The sequence below is a fragment of the Bactrocera tryoni genome, chromosome 5 (assembly GCF_016617805.1).
Source record: "Bactrocera tryoni isolate S06 chromosome 5, CSIRO_BtryS06_freeze2, whole genome shotgun sequence".
NCBI lineage: Eukaryota > Metazoa > Arthropoda > Insecta > Diptera > Tephritidae > Bactrocera > Bactrocera tryoni.
The window spans coordinates 34002377-34022658 of record NC_052503.1 but is presented as its reverse complement, the minus strand read 5'-3'; the positions used below and the strand labels follow the sequence as shown (position 1 = coordinate 34022658).

Sequence of the window (20282 nt, the reverse complement as noted above, 5' to 3'; positions counted from 1 at the left end):
GAGGCGCTAGAGTTCGGTTTCTTAGGCCCTATTGATCTTCCAGAAGGGTTTTCAATATTCCTTCCGATAATCCAACGATGCCAGTAAGATCTCTGACTGTAATTCATCGTTAACGCGTTCTCGACCCTTTTGAATAATTTGTATCAATCAAAAACACTTGTTCCCGACAAACAATTATCACCGAAGGTCTTTTCCAACAATCTGAATATTTCGGCATGAGAAAAAGTGATGATTATTTTGGTGTGACATTTGGCACAGATATCTAGCCTTCAAAATAGCGCTGGCTTGATTGTAATTATATCACTTCATCTATTTGCTTAACTAATTGATATGGGTTGAAAGTCATAAATCTTAAGGATTATAGACTTTGAGCTTAAAGCTTAAGTTTTTTGTATCTTATACCGGTATATTCAGCATTATAAAGTCGGTCTTTGTTCGTACAAAATATAACTTAAAAAGATTAATTTCTATGGCTTCCATGTCTTTCGAGCTTTGGAGCGATAATTTCGGACGATAAAATCTTTTCTTGACCAACAGTTTCGTTTTATTTTCTATAAAAGTGATGTTTTTATTGCCAGAGATTAACGTTTCTCGTAGGGTGAAAATAATTTGAAGGAAAGGTTTTGATATCTGTAACCCTGAACAGTGTATATCAAGTTTGCTACGATGTTTGCAACTACCAAAAGGAAACGACGGAGATCCTTGGTCAGCATTACGAGCTGAGTCGATTGAGCTAGTTCGTCTGTCTGTTTGTCCATCTGTAAAGACCCGAACTTGTCAATGAGTTTTTGAGATATCGGCCTGATATTTTGTACACACCTTTTCTCATCAAGAAGCCTCTAATTTGTCGGAAGCGCCGATATCAAACCAGTATGGCATATGTATAGCTGCCATACGAACTGAACGACCGGAATCAAGTGCTTGTATGGAAAGTTTTTTTTTTCATTTGAAAAGAAATTATTCAAATCAGACTACTATAGTATATAGCTGGCATAAAAACTGAGCGATCTAACTCAAATCCCTGTAAGGGAATTTATTCACAATTTTTGCGTGCTCCTTTCTTGTAAAAAAAATTTACTTGTAAAAGCAACAAGAAAATTAGCGAGTTGAATTCAATACCAGAGAATATGTGAACACCTCATTAAAGTGTTATGAATGCTTAGAAGTTTTATTTTACAGATTTTGGATCAGTTTTAACACGAATCGAAAAAGTCTAATTAAGACTGCCTTAAATGTGCAAATATTGCATGTCATTAAACCAATATTTATAGCCGTCACTGTACTCCCTTCAAGCGTATATGACATAACCATAGAGCCCCCAAAGCCGCAGGCATATCCAAAAGCATTTTAGTAGATGAGTGCATTTAAGGTTTGACCGGAAACTTCTTATCTCAGTGAAAATCTTGGATGCCTGAAGCTGCAGCACTTCAGATGCTCAGCAAAATAAAATCAAATAAATAAATACAAGAACAGCAAGCACAGCCGCAGGTACAATTTGGACGCAGATTGCAGGGCGCACTGCGCTCAGGTGCCGTTCATTCATTCATTTATTCAATCGCTCATTTATTTATTTATTTTCATTGCTGGATTTGGACGCAACGCTTTTCCTTACTTCACTTTACTTTACTTCAGCGTATAATATGTGCAAGTGCATATGTGAGGATGTCTATATATATGAATAAAAATATATATTTGTGTGTGTATGTGTGCTGTATGCATATGTAAATGCTGTGGCATATTCAAATCGTGCTGTAAATTAACACACACTTCTACAACTGGATGTGTATGCACGTAAATTTTGGTTCAAGGGCGCTACATCCACTGTGTACACACATTCATATGCATTTATCTACATAAAGAGTACTATGTTTTAAAGCCGGCTAACTGCTTTTAATTGAAATCAAGTAATATAATTCGAATTCCAACTCTTTTGGAAACGATTTTCCTGGAAAAAGGTGCTCGCAGTCAATCAAGAGATTTTTGTTCTTGATTGCGCCGCTTTTGAGATTTTTATGTGCTAAGTTCCACATTTTGGTTTCGAATTTTATCAACCGCATCTCAGTTAGCTATTTAGTTGTGTATGTGTGTATTTTATTATCAGTTTGGTTGCATGCAGACAGTGTGGCAGCTGAATCGTTGAACCATTGATTACGGGCAACAGGTTGGCTTTTAGATGTGTGTGCCTACAGACATATACATTTAGATTCCTCTATATCCAACAAATTTTTAATTAGTAAAGTCATTTCAAATTAAAGCGTTCGTACAAATTATTGCTGAGTTTTGTAATTATTTATTTTTTTTTTTCAAATGGTTTCGTTAATTTTTTAAACCTTTCCACTTCGTATGCATGAATGTTCTTGAGTACTTTTGTATGCGTACCTACATATATCTTTATAATGTTGTCATTTAAATAATTTCTTTATCTCTTCCCCACCGCACACACACAGGACCTGCAGCTCATGGGTTTAGTATATTTGTTATAAATTTCAGCAACTTCAAAGTGTAGCAACTCACACTCACACTCGTGTTTTTCTCTTGCAGATCTCTATCAACATCCTCAACAGTATTCGCGGAATCTCTTCTATGGCAGTAATAATAATGACAGCAGTCATAGTTTGCATGCGCATTTTCCACAACTACAACAGCAACAGCTACAGCAACATTCGCAACATCTGCAGCAACATTCGGCGCTGTCGGCACTATCGCAACATGTTGCTGAGAGCGCCATTTGGCAGCAACATCACTCGCAGACACATCCAACGCATTTGCAGCAATAATAAATGTTGCTTTTCGTGTGCATATGCGTGTGTGTGTATATATACATAGATAAATTATAATTAAATTACAGTGGGCAATTGTGCAAATGAACCAAATACTTCAATTTTTATAAAACAAAAAATATATAGCAAAGGTTATTAAATTCTAAAATAATTTATATAAACAATAAATTCCAAAATATTTAATAAGAAATTGCAATGAAATATGGCTTTCTTCGCAGTTTCATATAAAAAGTTGCGCAGTCTATATTGTTATGTCTAAAATTATATAATAACAACTAAGCATACAAAGTGCAGTACTAGACATATGTACATACATACATAAATATGTATGTATGAAAATAAAATGTAAAAATTCAAATTTAGATTTTTAGTATTACAAATATAGTATATCTAAGCCATACTTATTCTTATTTATATGACTGTAAATGCGTACTTGTTTATTGTAATATTTGTTATATATGTATATTTATATATTTATCTACTGTGTTTATGCTTAAATTGCAACAAAAGTATTCTTTGAAAGATGTTAAATCTTGCAAATTATAAGAAATTAATTAAATAATGATTTTAGTGCAACTAAGAGACACAAAAACTAATAAAATGTTAATATATTTCCATTACTACAATGCTTTAGTACTAAACGACTTTTCACGTAACTAGCAAATGATATTATTTACTTAATGTTCTAAATATTGCTTGTTCAGGTATATTCATATGAACAATGCATGCAACTAAGGAATTTATGCATTTATTATGAATTTATAATTTGTATTACTACTAAATTAATATTTGGCATACAATTTTTGTTTGAGAGCAACTCTTATTTCAGAATTCATTTCGAACTTGCATACAATGCAGATTTTTTTTTTTGTTTTGCAACATGGTAGTCGAAAAAGTCTTTTCGTATTTCTAATCAAACTTCCACTATTTTTTTTAATACATAATAATAAATAAATAAAAAATATGTACCATTTTGGTCGATCACTTTTTGCCATCATTCCGCTAGAGACATTATTTCATCAGTGTAAATCGAAATTTCGAAATTTCCAGAACGGAAACGTGCAAACCATTGTTGTGCTACACGAACTGCTACAGCATCGTCTCCGTAAACTTCACAAATTTCATTGGTTGCTTCGCATTCTTCCCTTTTTTATACAAAATATAGCGAATATTTTCATTGTTTTCATTAATTTTTGAACAGCTGTAACTTTCTTCAACTTCCCCGAATTAAATTTTTTTTGGTTAAATGTTGCTTAAAATCTCACCTTTCCAGCACTATATGGTTTGACACAATGTGTTTGGTAACACCGGAGATATACGACTGCAACGACATCTATTGACAATACGAAAAGACATTTTCATACCCATATATACATAGTTATTTTTACCCAACAGATTCTATACCATTGTCACTATGAGATAAGAATTATGTACAGTGCCTCACAGCTTATTTCGTGCAGCTATAAACTTAAACAAAAATATTCAACTGCAGAATTTTTATAAAAGTATTTTTTTGTTTGAACAATAATCTATTTAGAGTTTGTATTACTTATTACTGTAGTAAAAATCCTATGTAAATGAAAAAGTAAGGTCACATCTTATTTCCTGCACAGCCATCAGCTTAAGAAAAAAACTTTTATAAAACTGTTTGTTGTACCGTATGACCTCCCTTCTGTTTAATTATGTCTTTAGTACGGTTTTCCATCGAGTAACAACTTTTTGCATAATTTCCCGGGGGATCTTATCCCATTCCTCGACTAACGCAGTTTTTACACAAAATTTTTAATGACGTTTAAGTCAGAAGACTGTGGAGGTGGATTCATGAGGAGTCTACAGTTCCAAATCCAAAATGGTGTATTTGAACTCATCGGCGAAAATGACAACTTCCAGAATGAATTTAGCATCATCACATGGTCCTGACTAAATTTTAGCCTTGTATGTTTTTCTTCGAAATAAATGGCTTTTTGCAAGCTATTTGACAACTGATGTCATGTTCGCACATCACATGACGGTTTTGGCACATCATACCTTACCCACTCCATTCTCAATCTCCACCACCAATTTCGAAGTCGATATTTTCTGATTTTTCTTACCTTTCCGAACGATTGTCTTCTTGTTAACATTTGTGAAAATATTATTTGGCGCATTTCTTCCTCTATCCACTCGATTTTCGCGTACAAAACGCTGTATGATATATTGAACTATACTAGAACTCAGTCCTACCATCTCAGCTGTTTTACACTGGATTTGTCCTCTTTTAAAAATATTTAAAACTTTTTCTACGCTTGTCCACGGATCCATCTTTAAAAATATTTTTTTTTTTTTTGGTTTTCGATGCTCGATTAAGAAAAACATAAATAGCTCAAAGAATACAAATAGAATTAGATGCATGTGTTCTCACAGAATTACTATTAAAAATAGCTGCACGAAATAAGCTGTGAGCTCTTTTTTCTCAGAAATACATTTTAGGCGCATTTGCTATGGGAAACTATATTTTTTGGACATTAAATATAACGAATTTGATTTTACAAATATGTAGCAAAAATTTGGGGTTAACATTGTTTTGATTCCATGGTTGGTTCTTTCTTTATAAGACTCAAAAATTTTATTTCGCAGCATATTATATTACTTATATTTTGTCTGAGCAAAATATCTATTTAGTCATCAATTTCTATTTTGTCCCTTCAAAGTAGCTCCCCTCAGATATAACATACTTGATGCGTCACCATCTATGACCCTTTTAAGAAAATCTGAATCGCTATTGGCGTTATTCCACAATTCCAGAGCGATACTCATGCGATTCAGCAATTTTGCCAAAACTTCACTGCCACATGCTTCGTGCAAATATTTTCCGAAAAATTGCACGGCCGACATCTTCAGTAACTTCTCCAATAGTGATTCGATGTTTCTCCATAGCAATTTTTCTCACTTTCTCAACATTTTCATCGGTTGTTGACGTTGATTCACATCTTGTCGACCTTCTTTAAAAATTGTGTACCACTAAATAAGTATATAGCTGAAACTGTGAATATATGGTCGATATGAGTGTACCAACATAACAAAATAAAACAACTAAGGAAGGGCTAAGTTCAGATGCAACCAAACATTTTACACTCTTGCAACTTGCAAGAATTAATGCAAGGGACATACCTTAATATGTTAAACGACAACTAAAGGATCGGAATCTAAGAAATTATAGATAATTCATACACTGACCGTCATATTCGACATACGGTTTGTTAGTAAAATAAAATTCATTATATGTAGTATATTTGGTTGGAGTAGTATTTACTCAATTGTGTCTATTTTTGCCAAAACCACATACTGTTCATGTCACATACTTAAAAATTGTTCTCTGGATTTCATAAAGTACCTCACATATAATCACCAATTAAATGAAGTACAGTCAGATGAATGTTCGAAAATGCCGATGCTAGTTATATGGGGGTAAGGTCAAGGCTAGGCCCAATGTTATCCATTTTAGGCATAGAGATACACTGTTATGATTAAAGCACGCTCCCTCATTTCCAATGGGATAACTCACATATTGACCGATATTTGCAGCATAAAGTCACTTGGAAGTTCGAAAATCGTTATATTAAGTAAATGAGGGCTCGGGGAAGTATTGTCTCGATTCAAGCCATTTTTGATACAGGGAGCTACCATTATCAAGAAAAGATGCTCTCTAAATTTCGATTGTATATCACATATATACGTAGCTTTCGAAATTTGAAAATTCACCTAATTTTTGAACATACTTCGTACATAAATAAATATGTTTGCGTTAAAAACTTAAACTTAACATATAAACGGAATTTTATAACACAGCATCTACTGAACCGCTTAAACCAAATTTGGTACAAAATTTAGCGAGTATCACTCTTGCTGCAGTTTGTCCTTAAAAAAATAAAATTTTTGATTGTACAATGATAAGCTAAAATAATAGCAAAATTGGTGTAATTAAACTAGACAAATCTGATATACCTGATATGCCTCCCCAGCTCTTTCCTTCAAAAGGGGCGAAAACCATTCAAATCTTTCCTTAGACCAATTATTGTGAATGTATTGCTTTTCGCAACTTACTTCAACTTTATGTCGCAAATATTAGTCAAAATTTGAGATTTTTAATGACAATTAAAAAATATTTATTTCCACTTTGCTTTGTGCATTGGGATTTCTTTTGACTCTGCCGAATTTAAGTTGAATATTTTCAATATGAAATAAGATATCTAGGAACATAGTGAGTCTAGGAACACATAAATTTATATCAGTTAATATGATGCCATAAACATGCACATTTGATTCGTAAAATATTATTCTTAAAGAAAGATGATTTCACATGCAACATTTTGAGACTCTTGCAACACGTTGCTCAATATTTCAAAATGTTTCTCGCGCCTATAATACTTACGATTCAAGTTATAAGTCAATATATCGTTTCATCCAAAATTTGTTTTTTCTTCATGTTTTAACATAATATACTGTGCTGAATTTGACACAAATCTCTCATTTAAGTTAAATAAATGTATTATTTTCCAACCGCCACAAAATATAACTATTGAGACTGAAATTTTTTTATACAAATTAAGCTTTAAAAGTCCGAAATTCAGTTAAAAGAAACATCCGTCAAGATGAAAATGAATCCAAAAAAGAATCTTGTTATCAAATCAATTGTTACTTCATTTCGAACACAATATTTTGAGCGAAATTCAAGGCCCATTTAAAATATTATCAAATTCGTAACCTTGGCATTTAATGTCTATAAACTTAATGCGATATTCTGTAAACTTGCACTAAACGTACTTTAAAATAAAGTTGCGAAACATTTCCGATTTGAAAAATAGTTGATAGTTGAGCAATCCCTTGTTATTCGTGGTCATTGTGCTCGAAAATATATACCAAGTAATATATTTGATAGGAAGTATTCAGAATAGTTGAATAAATTGTATTAGAGATGCCAAAATCAATCAAGTTTTCTTATTGTAAGTAAAAATATTTCACGAGTTTGCCTTTAATAACAATTAAATGTTCTATTATTTAATAAATATTTGTCAAAACCAGGTAAAATTTCTGAATAGATATGTTAGTCATACACAATAACTATATATTATTATCAATGAAAGTTTTTAATGTTAATGATCACAAAATGTTTGAATTATGGCAAACATTCATTCACACATACACCATTCATTTCTGTGGTAGTGTGTGTTTTCATTAAACGATCGTATGGTTTTCGAGCAAAACTATTGCATACATTTAGGCACACACTTTTGAAACAGAATTGGTGTAATATATGCTTCATTACTTGATTGCATGCTTTTAGGCGTTCTTTAGCAAACCATTGAAAATGTTATTATCTAATAAGACTAAAGAATTTCCGTTGATACTCTTTCTGCATGCAATGAAAAAACTCATCTATAAAATCTTTTATTTGTATAATAGATATCTGTGGATTTGTACAATCAATTCGAATTTAAACTATTTAACTTTTCAGTTATAATTTCCACTCATTAACAAATACACAAAAGAAAACATTTCTGCAAATTAGTAATAATATTTTCCGAATGAGCGTCATATATGCATACAATCAAATATATATGTACATACATATATACATATATGATTTTTAAGATTTTATACTCATAGTACTCTATTTAAAGAAGAATTTTCTTGATATAAGTATGTTTATATAGAAAAGAAAGTACGATGATTCAATTTGTTTTAATGAGGCAAGGCACTTTTATATACATACATACATCTGTATCTGCACGAGAACAAAAAGTCTATGTAGTTATTTGCAGCTCATATACATATATAGTACATACAGTTAAGTGAAAAGTAATAAGGACAGTGGTCTGCAGTTAATGAAATTAATGTTTATCTAGAAATGTCGGCGAACCAACGGCAATCGACTAATCAAATTAATTGAGAACAAACTAAAAATATTTGTATTTTATTTGCATTTCCCTTCAAATTTGCGATTTGAACATGTGAAAAATAATAAGGACACTTCATAGCTTACTATAAAAAATACTATATTAAATCAAAAAAGTAACTAGTTCTCATTCAATTGTGATAGTATAAATTTCTAAGGAGTTTAATATTTTGTTGAAAATCCATGGTTGTTTAAAACTGATCGTACCACTTCGGCATAGAGTCAACAAGGTTTTGGCAGATGGAAACTGGAATTGCATTCCATGTAGTTTGAATAAGTTGCCAAAGCTCTTCATTATTACTTAGGCACTTTGCTCTTAAGGACGCTTTCACTGTATTCCACAAATATTCAATGGGGTTTATATTCTTTATTATTATTATTATATTATTGACCCTAAACCACTCTTTTGTACACTTAGCGGTGTGTTCAGGCTCGTTTCCTGCATAAATATCCACCATAGTGACATATTATCTTCAGTATACTGTAGCAAACATTCTTGTAGTATTGCAACGTAATCGGTTGCCTTCATAGTCCCCTGTACCCAATGCAGCGGCCCAAACGTAAGACTTTCTTGCCCATTCTTGTTTGCCAACATATGCACTTTTTTTGGGCTTCGGTACTTCAGATTTTCTTTTATAAGTAATTTGCGTATAGTTAATGAGTCAATATCAATATTCAAAGCAAATTTTATAAGTTTTGACGAAATAAATGGATTTTTCTTAACACAGCGACAATATTTTTTTTAACAGACAATGTTATTTTTGACTTCCTGCCGCTTGTTTTAATCTGGAGAACACACTTTACTGCTTGTTCAACCAGTGTTTTTCACTAAATATTTAATATGTTCTCGAGTTTTCGGTTCGCAGTGCTTACCCTTTCCCATATCTATTCAATAAAAATAAAAATCAGGTTTTAATTGATTGATATTAAAACTGAAAGTATTATTCTTGCCTTGTCTCTGCAAAATAACACGTTTTAATAAAACCATTTTCGTTATTGTTTTTAAATATTACGCTGTCCTTATTAAATCGCACAACTGCTTGCGAACTTTGTTAGGAACAAAATAGCTCTTTATGAAATGTGTGCATTTATCTAAAGGAATATGTTTTTATAAATAAGGTTTTATAAAAAATGCCGTTAACTGGCGGAAATTTTCAGGACTTACTACAATTTTATTCTTGTTGTGTTTTTACTACTTTTTTTATAGTGGTCGGCATCAAAAGGCGGGTCTCTTATCCGAAACTGTTTTGTGCATTTCATTTTGGCACAACCCTGGGGAGGGATGTCGTGAGCTGCTAGAGCCATCCCTACACCAGCCGCTCTCTCCACCAGATAAAGTCTGAGGGTATGTTCTATTTTATTCCGGTTCAAGTGGAGAATTTCCATAGCCAAGGGTTATAGTCTCCACCTTTGCAGCTTTACGAAAATAAATACCAACTCGGAGAACCTGCAATAAGCAATTAGAGAATATTGAACATATATGTATACTTCTACATACTTATGTATCCCTGTCCATATTATTTTTCACATAACTGTATATTACCATGAAAGCTTATCGTAGTCGTTTAAAAATAACACTTTCCTGACTAAGGAAGAGCTACTTTCAGATATAACCGAACATTTCAAACTACTATTTAAATTTACAAGGAATAAAACCAGTGAAGTCCCTTCAGGCACACAAGGGCAGTTAGTTATATAGGGTCTAGAGCGAGTTTTCACCCGTTTTTATTCATTCCAAGCACAAATATGCACCGCTCATGATTTATTTTTCTTGCTTGGCTATACCCACTTTTCAAAACTTTTTGCCCACTGATGCCCCTTGCCACCGCGATCTTCTGCGCCAAATTATAATTCTATATCTTATTTTAGTGCTTATTTATGATACTTTATACGTTTTCAGTTACTGGCGGACTCGTTTTTTTTTTTTGCCAAGGAGCGCGCATACGGATGGATGGACAGACAGACAGTCACCCGGATTTCATTTAGTCTCGTCATCCTGATTATTTATATAGTATGCATATGTATATAAACCTACATCTATCTCGCCTAGTTTTACGTGAAACGTAAAACCGTTAATTGAGCAAAACAAAATGCTGATCCATTTTTAGGTACCCTTACTTTTTTGAAGAAAAATACAGAAACTTCAAATTTAGTGGGAAATGTTTATTATCATTCGAAAGAACATTCTTTGGCATTTATTTTTTGAAGATTATCTCTTTCAAATGTTGGCCGCGGCTACGTCTCAGATTTTCCATTCATTGTGTCCAATTTTCGTTAACTCGTTCGGAAATTTCAACTGGCAACTGGCGAATGACACGCGTGATGTTTAGCTCCATGGCCTGAATTGAAGTGGGATTGTCCGCATAGACTTTAGACTTCACATATCCCCACCGGAAAAAGTCTAACGGTGGAGAAAATGGGCTACTTCTAAATTTCCTCAGGAAGCTCTTCGTCCCAAATTTGACAATTTTGCTTGTTTACATACCCATTGAGCCAGAAATGGGCTTCATCGATGAACAAAATTTCGCTCTAAAACGTAGGATCTTCTTGGAACTTTTCAAGAGTTCATAGAGCGAAGTAATATCGCTTGAGAAGGTCGAGCGGCTTCAGTTCTTGCACAAGCTGGAACGCTTTCTAATTAAGATCTCTCCACGATCTTCGTGTATACTCTCAGCTAGATGGGTCTCAAGATGAGTGATGGTGTTGCGAATAGTCCACTCAGTAGGTCGATCTCAATATACTCGAAATAACGGTAAATAAATATACTCGAAATAACGGTAAAAAAAATATTTCGTATACTAGTGTCTTACTAGTAGATCCAGCGCTTCTAAGCAGTTTCATTTCTCAACGATTAAATTATTGTTATTTTATAACTTAAGTACCAGATTTGGATCGGTACATCAAAATAAAGATATGTTGGCAACAGTAATTTTTTAAAGTCGTACATGAGTATTCTCTACATAAGTATATGTCTTCCTTAAAAATAGTTGAATTCATACACAAGGATTATGCAAATCACCCTAATTGCTCGCTGACTTTAGTATACGGGGCTACGTGGTATCAAAGATGATACAGTTCCATATACATATGTATATTGAAAAATATATGTACAAACGAAATGTAGTCTCAGAAGAACCGCGAAAAACAATAGCGAATTCGATTGCCCGATCGTGCGCACGCGTTGTCATAATCCTTTTGTTGCAATCATAAAACAATAACAATTACAACAGCGACACAATAATGAGAAAAAAAATATATGGCAACATTGCTCTTTAATAAACTGCAAAATGAGTCACATTTGCTAGAGAAGAGGCTCTTGGTAGTCCAGAGCGGGCGCAGCGCCTCATATGCAACTCTGGCTCTGCTGACCTGCACCTACCTCAGCAACGTTTTTGGGGATGTATGGAAATACATGTGTCCGCTTGTGACTGGCGCCACCTGTCATGCCACGAACACACTCCACTTACTGATCGCAGCGCTGTTTGGCTGTTTGTACTTTTGCACGATCGTGCAACATGAATTGTACAATTGTTTAATATGCTGGCTGGCGGATTCGGCGAGCTTCTGGTGGCCAAAGCGCACAGTGGCCGTTAGGCACTAGCAATATCACTAGCGCTAACAAAGTGCGCAGCAAAGAGAGTAACTATAATTCGCTGACTGGCTGTGTCCATCCTGTGTGGTCGTCGATCGCCAGCGTGTTCCCAGAGCGTAGCAACAAAGCAGCGGAAGAGCAGGGGCTGGGCAACAATGTGAACAACAATGAAGTCATGTCTTCTGCAATGTAAACAGCTAAAACAAATAACAAATATGTAACGAAGAGAGAATTTTTGAACGAATTGTTTTTGCTTACTTTTACAAAAAATACGTTTTCCAAGATATTTGGAAGATATTTGGGTCTAGTTAGTGAATAGCACAAAGCATATCATACAATTATAAATTATATGTCTTTTTAAAAAAATGTCCAAATAGCACTTTCTTCGTCGTGTAGCGAAAAATTCATTCAACCGTTTTGTCCTCCCTCACACCGTTGTCGCAATAGCTACTGCAGCTTAGGCTGAACCCGACCCTCTGACCGACTCCCCGCTGTTTTGCGTAGTTTCTTGCTCGTTGCGTGCGCAATCTTCGTCAATTGAGTTGTAGTTAACTTCGCTTTGTTGACGCTCATTCACTGCTCTTAATTTCCCGGCGCTGTTGTCTACTTCGGCGCGCACACACATACGTACATATGTAGAGACATTACTCTTCCCTGCGTCCATTGTCTTAGCATGTTTTGACATTTATTAATACCTGAATGACGTTTAAGTGATCGCATTTCGTTTCCCAAATTCGAATTCGCTCGTTTCCTTCTCCACGTACCCACTGTCACTGGCGATTAGAGTCGAGTTTAAGCCTCGTCTCACCTCACTCATAACCTACCCATTTTCATGCGTCTAGTCGGCTCATGATTTATGGTGTCTTGACCGGTAAAACAGTTTGTCATTCTGCTAAGTTCTTTATTTTTATTCTTTCTTTAGTGTGTTCCTCTTTACCTGGCTGCTGGAAGTTGCGTTTGTTGCTGTTTGACTGGCAAGATTACGTTAGTGTGGACCACATGTGGCGTCTTTGTTATGGTCTGGCGTTAGGGAATTGTTTCGTCTCACTGACTGCGTGGCTGCTGTGCGAGTGGCGCTTTGCAAAAATACATACATAGTTTCCCTTTCCCTATGGATTATCATTTAATGACTTTTAAAATATGGCCATTCAAAGTACAATAGATGTGCTAAGTGTTTGTTGTAAAATAAAAGTAATCGAAGTACTGCCAGGAATTGCATTTTGAAATCTATATATCCTCATCGTCTAAACTGAAAAATAACGTGTCCATCAAAAGATTTAGCATTGAGTTCTATATTGATTACATTTCACTACGTCATATTACATATTTACATATTGTGGCAAAAAATCAGTCGGAAATTGTAATTCTCCTCATTTTTTCAAAAGAACTTATTTTCCTAAGTTGGCAGGGCTGCCCATAATTATTAAGCCAAATATGAGTGCGATCTGTTGACCAGTTTATTTACAGCAGCTATTTAAGTCGGTACACCTCAGAAGTGCGATGCGATTCTTACAATTTAAAAAAATATCAAACAAAGAATTTGTCCCAAATTTTGTACTCCTAACCAAATTTCAAGTTGCGAATGTTTCAAAAAGTTTACGGTGATTCAGTTGTATCAAAACCACTAGTCTACGATGGGTACAAAGCCGTCAAAGCTTCGTTTTGGACGACCTGCGACCCCTCTTCAACTGACGAAAATAACAAAAAGTGAAAAATCTGGTGCTTGAAAATCGCCAGGCAAGTGTTCGATAGATGACAAGAAAGTTCATTGTCTTTCGCGCGTCCGTTCGAATAATTTTAATGGATATTTTAGGTATGAAACGCGTTCTTGCTCGATTTGTCCCGATAACGCTGAATTTTTCCAAAAAGAGTGCCGTAAACAGATCTCTTTGGATTTCGTTCACGCATTCGTGGAGAGCATTAAAACTGCCGATGAGACATAGGTTTATGAGTTTGACATGCAAACCACGCCAAAGTCGCTCAAAAATCAAGGTGATGTTCATTATTTTTTTCGATATTCGTGGTTTAGTGTATCATAATTATTTTTCCGGAGGCACAGACGGTGAATAAGGAGTTCTATTTAGCCGTATTGAGGCATTTGCGTGAGGCATTTGAAAATGGCCGGAATTGTGGAAAAAGCATTCATGGATTTTACACTATGATAATGCACCATCGCATCGAGTCACGATGTGTGACCGAATTTAAGTTCAAAATCGCAATGAACAAAAAGTGCTTATGGAAAGTCCATCGACGATTAGAAAAATCGTTGGCATATTTATATTACATCTGGTAGGGATTACTTTAAATGCGACGAAGTAACCATTAATAAATAATTAAATATTTTGAGATTTATTTACAATTTTCGCGTACTCTTTTGTCACAATGGGTTTTGTCTGCTCTATAAACTTAAAAAGTTATCTAATGTTTTGTTTCTTAGTATATTATTTATGCTTATTTTTAAAACCATTCTAATCAATTCGTTCAAGTTGTGTATTTAACATGAATTTTGCAGAGTCCCTTACAATGTTAACGAAATATTGCTGTAAATGAGAAAACTGCTGTAAATGATAGTTCTATTGGAAATGATAGGTTTAGCTATAAGGAAAATTGTTAACTGATTGAACTGATTTCTTATTAACTTATATTATTGGCCATGTGCTTACTAAGTTTTGTCACTATATCCTCCATAATCCGAAAGATCTTGTTATAGTCAACTTAACTATTAGAAATCGCTATATATAATATATTTTTGGTTTTAAGGGGTTATATCCACTTGTAAGTGCGAAAAATGTGTTTTTTGTTAATTTTTTCTGGAGAAGCTTTTTATTGAACATACATAAAATAAATGAACAATTGGCGAATTTAACGTTTGTTAAGAATTCATATTTTATTAATACAAATATTGAGTTCCGTCGCTCCTGTAGAAGATCTCCTGAAAGTCCTCCACAAAAGGAATACTTTTAAGATAGATAAATACAGCTAATGAACGAAGAAATAGTCAAAATTTTGAATTTAAACAAAATGCCGGCTTCCCAAAAAAAAAATTTTTTTTGCGTGAAAATTTACACTTTAAAGTGACTTAAAAAATTTTATCAGAAACTTTATTCCTGCGAACATAACCTGACAAAAGTACCTAAGAAGATCCTGTGATTCAAGTCAATTGGTCAAGGCGTTTCGGAGAAATATTCCTCACCGACTTTGAAAACATCGTTTCGAGAAAAACGCATTTAAAGCGCAGCTGCTCCTCAAGGTTACTGTTATGCTTGCTTTCAAACGCTCGAAGACGTCTTTACAAATACGCTCATTAGTCCGAAACTATTTACCGGATTACTTTGAAATTTACAGATTATATTCTCGAATATATAAAATTTCGATTTTTTCAAAATTACAAGCAAAATTACCTTCAAAAAAAGCATAATATTGACATTTTTCAAAAGCCTCGGCGAGTGACGTTGATTCTAGAAAGTACCTAATGCTAGCAAAAACAAAAGCTCAGTTTTTATCGAAAAAATTAATATTCTTTTGTTTAAAAAAAGTTACAAAAATAACAAAAATAAACCACAGTTTAATAATTGTGTTACTGTGAAGCTGCAGTTAAATATTCAAGGAGGTCCTATAGTAACATTGACGACCAATTTGAAAAATAAAGTCTAGAGAAAACACGTTTTACATAAGTATTAGGTGCTAAAGCAGACTAGCTATTTTAAAACTTAACAAGAAAATACGTTAACTTCGGCTGCTCCGCAGCTAATATACCCTTCAAAGATGCATTTCTTTTAGTAACTATGTGTTCAGTTTGTGTGGAAGCTATATGCTATAGTAATCCGATCTGATCAATTTTTTCGGAGATTATGTTTATACCTTAAGCAGTAATCCATGCCAAATTTCGTGAATATATCTTGTGAAATGTAAAAGTTTTCCATACAAAAACTTGATTCCGATCGTTCAGTTTGTATGGCAGCTATATGTTATAGCGGTCCGATATCGGCAGTTCCGACAAATGAGCAGCTTCTTGAAGAGAAAATGACGTTTGCAAAATTTCAAAACGATATCTTAAAAACTGAAGAACTAGTTCGTATATATACAGACAGACAGACAGACAGATGGACATGGCTAAATCGACTCAGCTCGACATACAGTTCATTTATATCTATACTTTATAGGGTCTCCGATCCTTCTTTCTGGGTATTACAAACTTCGTGACAAACTTAATATACCCTGTTCAGGGTATAATTATACTCCTTTGAATTGAAATGAGATACTCGTATCAGTTGAATGCATAGAGATATGCGATACCAAAAAACTTCTCCTTTTGGTTTAACAGTTAAAATCGTAGCTTCAATCAAATTTGACAAAAACTTTTTCACTGCCAACAGCAACTGGTTGCAAGAGTATACCATTAACAATTTTTGTAGTAGCAAAAGATGTTATTTGAAATGTCGTATTGTATTGTTGAATAGACTCAAAAAAAAGCTTCGACATTTCAAAATTAGTGAATATTTAGATCAGGTTCAGATGAAGTTTTTAATGCTGGTAATCTCACTTTGCCAACACAACACATACCGGGCGTTTCACCTTGACAGTTAAGTGGATCACAATGTGGACAAATTTCGGCCATCATTCCAATGTACGAGTACGTACTATAATCAATCTGTCCGTTGTAATTAAAAGCATCAAGTACTGTAACTAATATATATAAATATGTACTTGCAACTCAAAGTCTTTTTCTTCGCGGAGTGTCACTTATGATGGAAATAATGTATAACTCTTAACTTTTGAGGGCCTGTATAGATGCCATTTAAACTGAAAGATCAAAATGAAGTTTTTACATGGAAACTTTTGTATTTGTGAAGGATATTATAACTAGTTTCAGTGCAGCCATAGTTACCATTTTTCTTGTTTTTAATAAAAAAAACAAAAAAAGAGACCTTTAAAAATGTGCTTCCTAAATGGCATTAATCACCACACTAAATACAAGCAACGGTGTAATTAATAAATGCAATATCATAAATTCAATATTCGCGCGATATCAAAAGCGTTTATTGTCATTGTTAAGAACATACGAAGAAGCTAATTTTTGCGGTCAGACGCTGATATACAGGCACCTACAATTATGAACATAATAACAAAATCCATACAAAATTCGGAATATATGTCAGATATGCATATATACAGTTAAATATGTGTGGTATATGTGTATATATGTATGTATATCATTGTATGTGACATTTTAGCGACCAATATCGCTATACACGCCTGCGCAAAAATTTAAACGCAGCAAAATGAAAAGAACATTGCGACATTTAAAATAAGATAATAGCACAAATCTTCAGCGGCATAATGGTAGCCGACTGCTCGTACAAATAAACATATGTATTTATATGCCAGGGCATAAAATTAAAACGCTGATTGGTAACAAATGTTTCGTGTTTATTCGAGTGATAATAAAAAGAGCGTACCAGCGACCCAGCGACGCGACACGAAACCAAAGGCAGCGACAAAATCATTTGGGCAAAAATATGAAAAATCCAAAAGAAATAATAACAACAGAAAGCATAAAGATAAGCGCGTTGCGACACAGGACTAAAAGCAATCATTGGAAGACTTGGGGAAACGAATGCGCCATTAAAAGAAATCTAAACTGCGCGAATGAACATGAATGGACAACAAGAAGAAATCATGTCAATTCGCTCGCCGCCATTTATGTGTGCCGTGTGGTAGCCGCCGCCGCACACACCTTTATGGGCTGCATGCATGACTTCGATAAATGTGACGATGATATTGGTGGTGCGACAATTTGTGGCAGGTAGAGCGCATGTAAGGCGGCGGTAAGAACAAGCTAGCAGCCAGCCAAGCGAGCAATCAGTGCAGAGCGCGAACCCAAATATCCTTAATGTGATTAAACAAATCGAAATGTATGTGGTTTAGTTCGAACATATGCAAGTATGTATGTGCGGATGTGTGTTGTTGCAGGCAGCTATTAAATTACATTCGAGCTGCAAAGTCGTCTGTTGGAGCCAACCTGTGCCGCAGGCTCATAAACAGCAAAACCGCAGTCTTAAAAATCGGACAGACGTAAAAAGGCTAAAATCCTGCGTTGTTTTTTGTGTTTTTGTTGCTTGTAGAGCGATTATGAGGCACTAAAAAATTTCGTCATTCCATTTCATTCAACAAAACATTCGGCGACGCACAGAAACATGAGTAGGTATCGAATTTATCTTAAGGATACTTGTACTACAAGATATGCGTATGAGCGTACTGGCATTATAAGCTTGGCTAGCGGAACAAATCTTCAATGCCCAAATCACAATTGTAAATATCGCACACACACGCAGGCAAAATGAAAGAGTGAAAAAATGCATAGTGAAATTCAAAGACTCTGCGTGTGCCCGACTACAATTAAAATCGTGGCATTCCTGCGCATGCGTTTGCTTAATATCTAACTTATTGTTGCTGGTTGACAGCTATTGGCGTCACCGGGCGTTTGTCACCGTATGTTTGTGCGCAGGCCCAGCGTCATTCATGTTCCACTGCCTACAGTGTTGCATCAGATAAGCCAAGTAAATGCCCATAAAACAGGAAAAAATCAGAAAAATAATGAGACGCAAACAAGTGCAGCGCTCGAAAGGATAATAAAGGACACATTCATTTTTCCTTAGTGCCGGCGCCAAGTATAGCCATAAATCTGTTGGCATTTCCTCACTTGTAAGCGAGGCGCAGTTGTTGGTGTTGTTGTTGTCATCGTCATAGTCGACGACGAGTAATTCATGTCGTCGTGTCCAATATAATTTAGGTTAAATTAATGTTTCTGCGCTGCTATGTTTGTATGTCTATGGGAAATGTATTAGTTACCCAGACTCCCTGCATGGTGAAAGGACACACACCGTAATCGCGATAAGATAAGCGCATCGAAATTAAATGTACTACCAAAATAATGATCATTCATAAATTGGTTGGTCAGCCAGCGCCGCTTGTTTGCTTGTGTATGGTCAGTGCCTTGGTGTGTGTGTGTTATTATGCAGAGGTCTACTTTTTTGATTGAGCCTCTGCTTGACAGCACAATTTATTATGTGCTTAGAAGGATTCAGCAAGGCTCATTTTCATGCACACGTTTTTGAATTGCGTCTTCAGCCAGATTTAACGACATTACCTTGTGCACAAATAGATGTGAGTACTATAATCTAATGACAAAAATCTAAATAAGTAATAAAAGTAATTTTAAAGTAAGATAGACTTTCAGGTGAGCTAAAAAGAGAGAAGTTTGAATATCAATTTAATGTAATTAAGAACGCAGTGTTCTCAATAAATCCTTCCTTAAGCAAAATTTATCCTTAAGTTATTTAAAACTTGTCTAAAAACAAGTAAGGAAGAGCTAAGTCTATATATAAATGAACATTTCATACTCTTTTAACTTGCAGTTAACAGATCTGCTTAGGCAGATGAATAGAGACTGGACTCCTTACACTGGTATTTAATATCGAAAGGGCTCTTGAATATGAGGAATACGCTCCTGGAGCATTCCTCGACATTTCTGGGGCGTTCAACAATGTCTTTATGGAATCTTTTCTGAACAGTATCCTGTCAATAGGTGTTGACCCTGCTATACAACGCTGGATCAGAAGCCTTTTGATCTCTAGACTTATAAGAGCAGAATAGAACGACGCTAAAATGACCAAGAAAGTCTGTAGAGGTACTCCGCAAGGTGGAGTGCTATCTCCGCTTCTAAGGACATTAGTGGTGTATAAGCTGCTAAGGAACTTTGAAGGCAAGACCCTAAGATTGTGGCATACGCGAACGACATTGCCATAGGGTCTGGGATTGAACCCGACGAAAACGGATCTGCTTGTTTTCACAAGAAAACACAAAATTCCTCTATGGAGGTTCCTTTCGTAAAATGGGGCACAAGTCTCTCTCACGGACCGCACCAAGTACCTTGGGGTAGTTTTAGACATAAAACTGCTATGGAAGTACAACG

At 34.7% G+C, this 20282-nt stretch overlaps 1 protein-coding gene across 1 annotated transcript in view; it reads left to right on the top strand.

Annotated features, from left to right (window-relative positions):
- LOC120778944 (homeobox protein araucan-like) overlaps positions 1-3204 on the top strand; it is a 133440-nt gene extending 130236 nt beyond the window's left edge. The window contains exons 7-8 of the mRNA XM_040111005.1: positions 2448-2463; positions 2542-3204. The gene's annotated coding sequence lies outside the window, so the exon portion shown is untranslated. The remainder of the gene's footprint in view (positions 1-2447; positions 2464-2541) is intronic.
- Positions 3205-20282: the final 17078 nt, after the last annotated feature.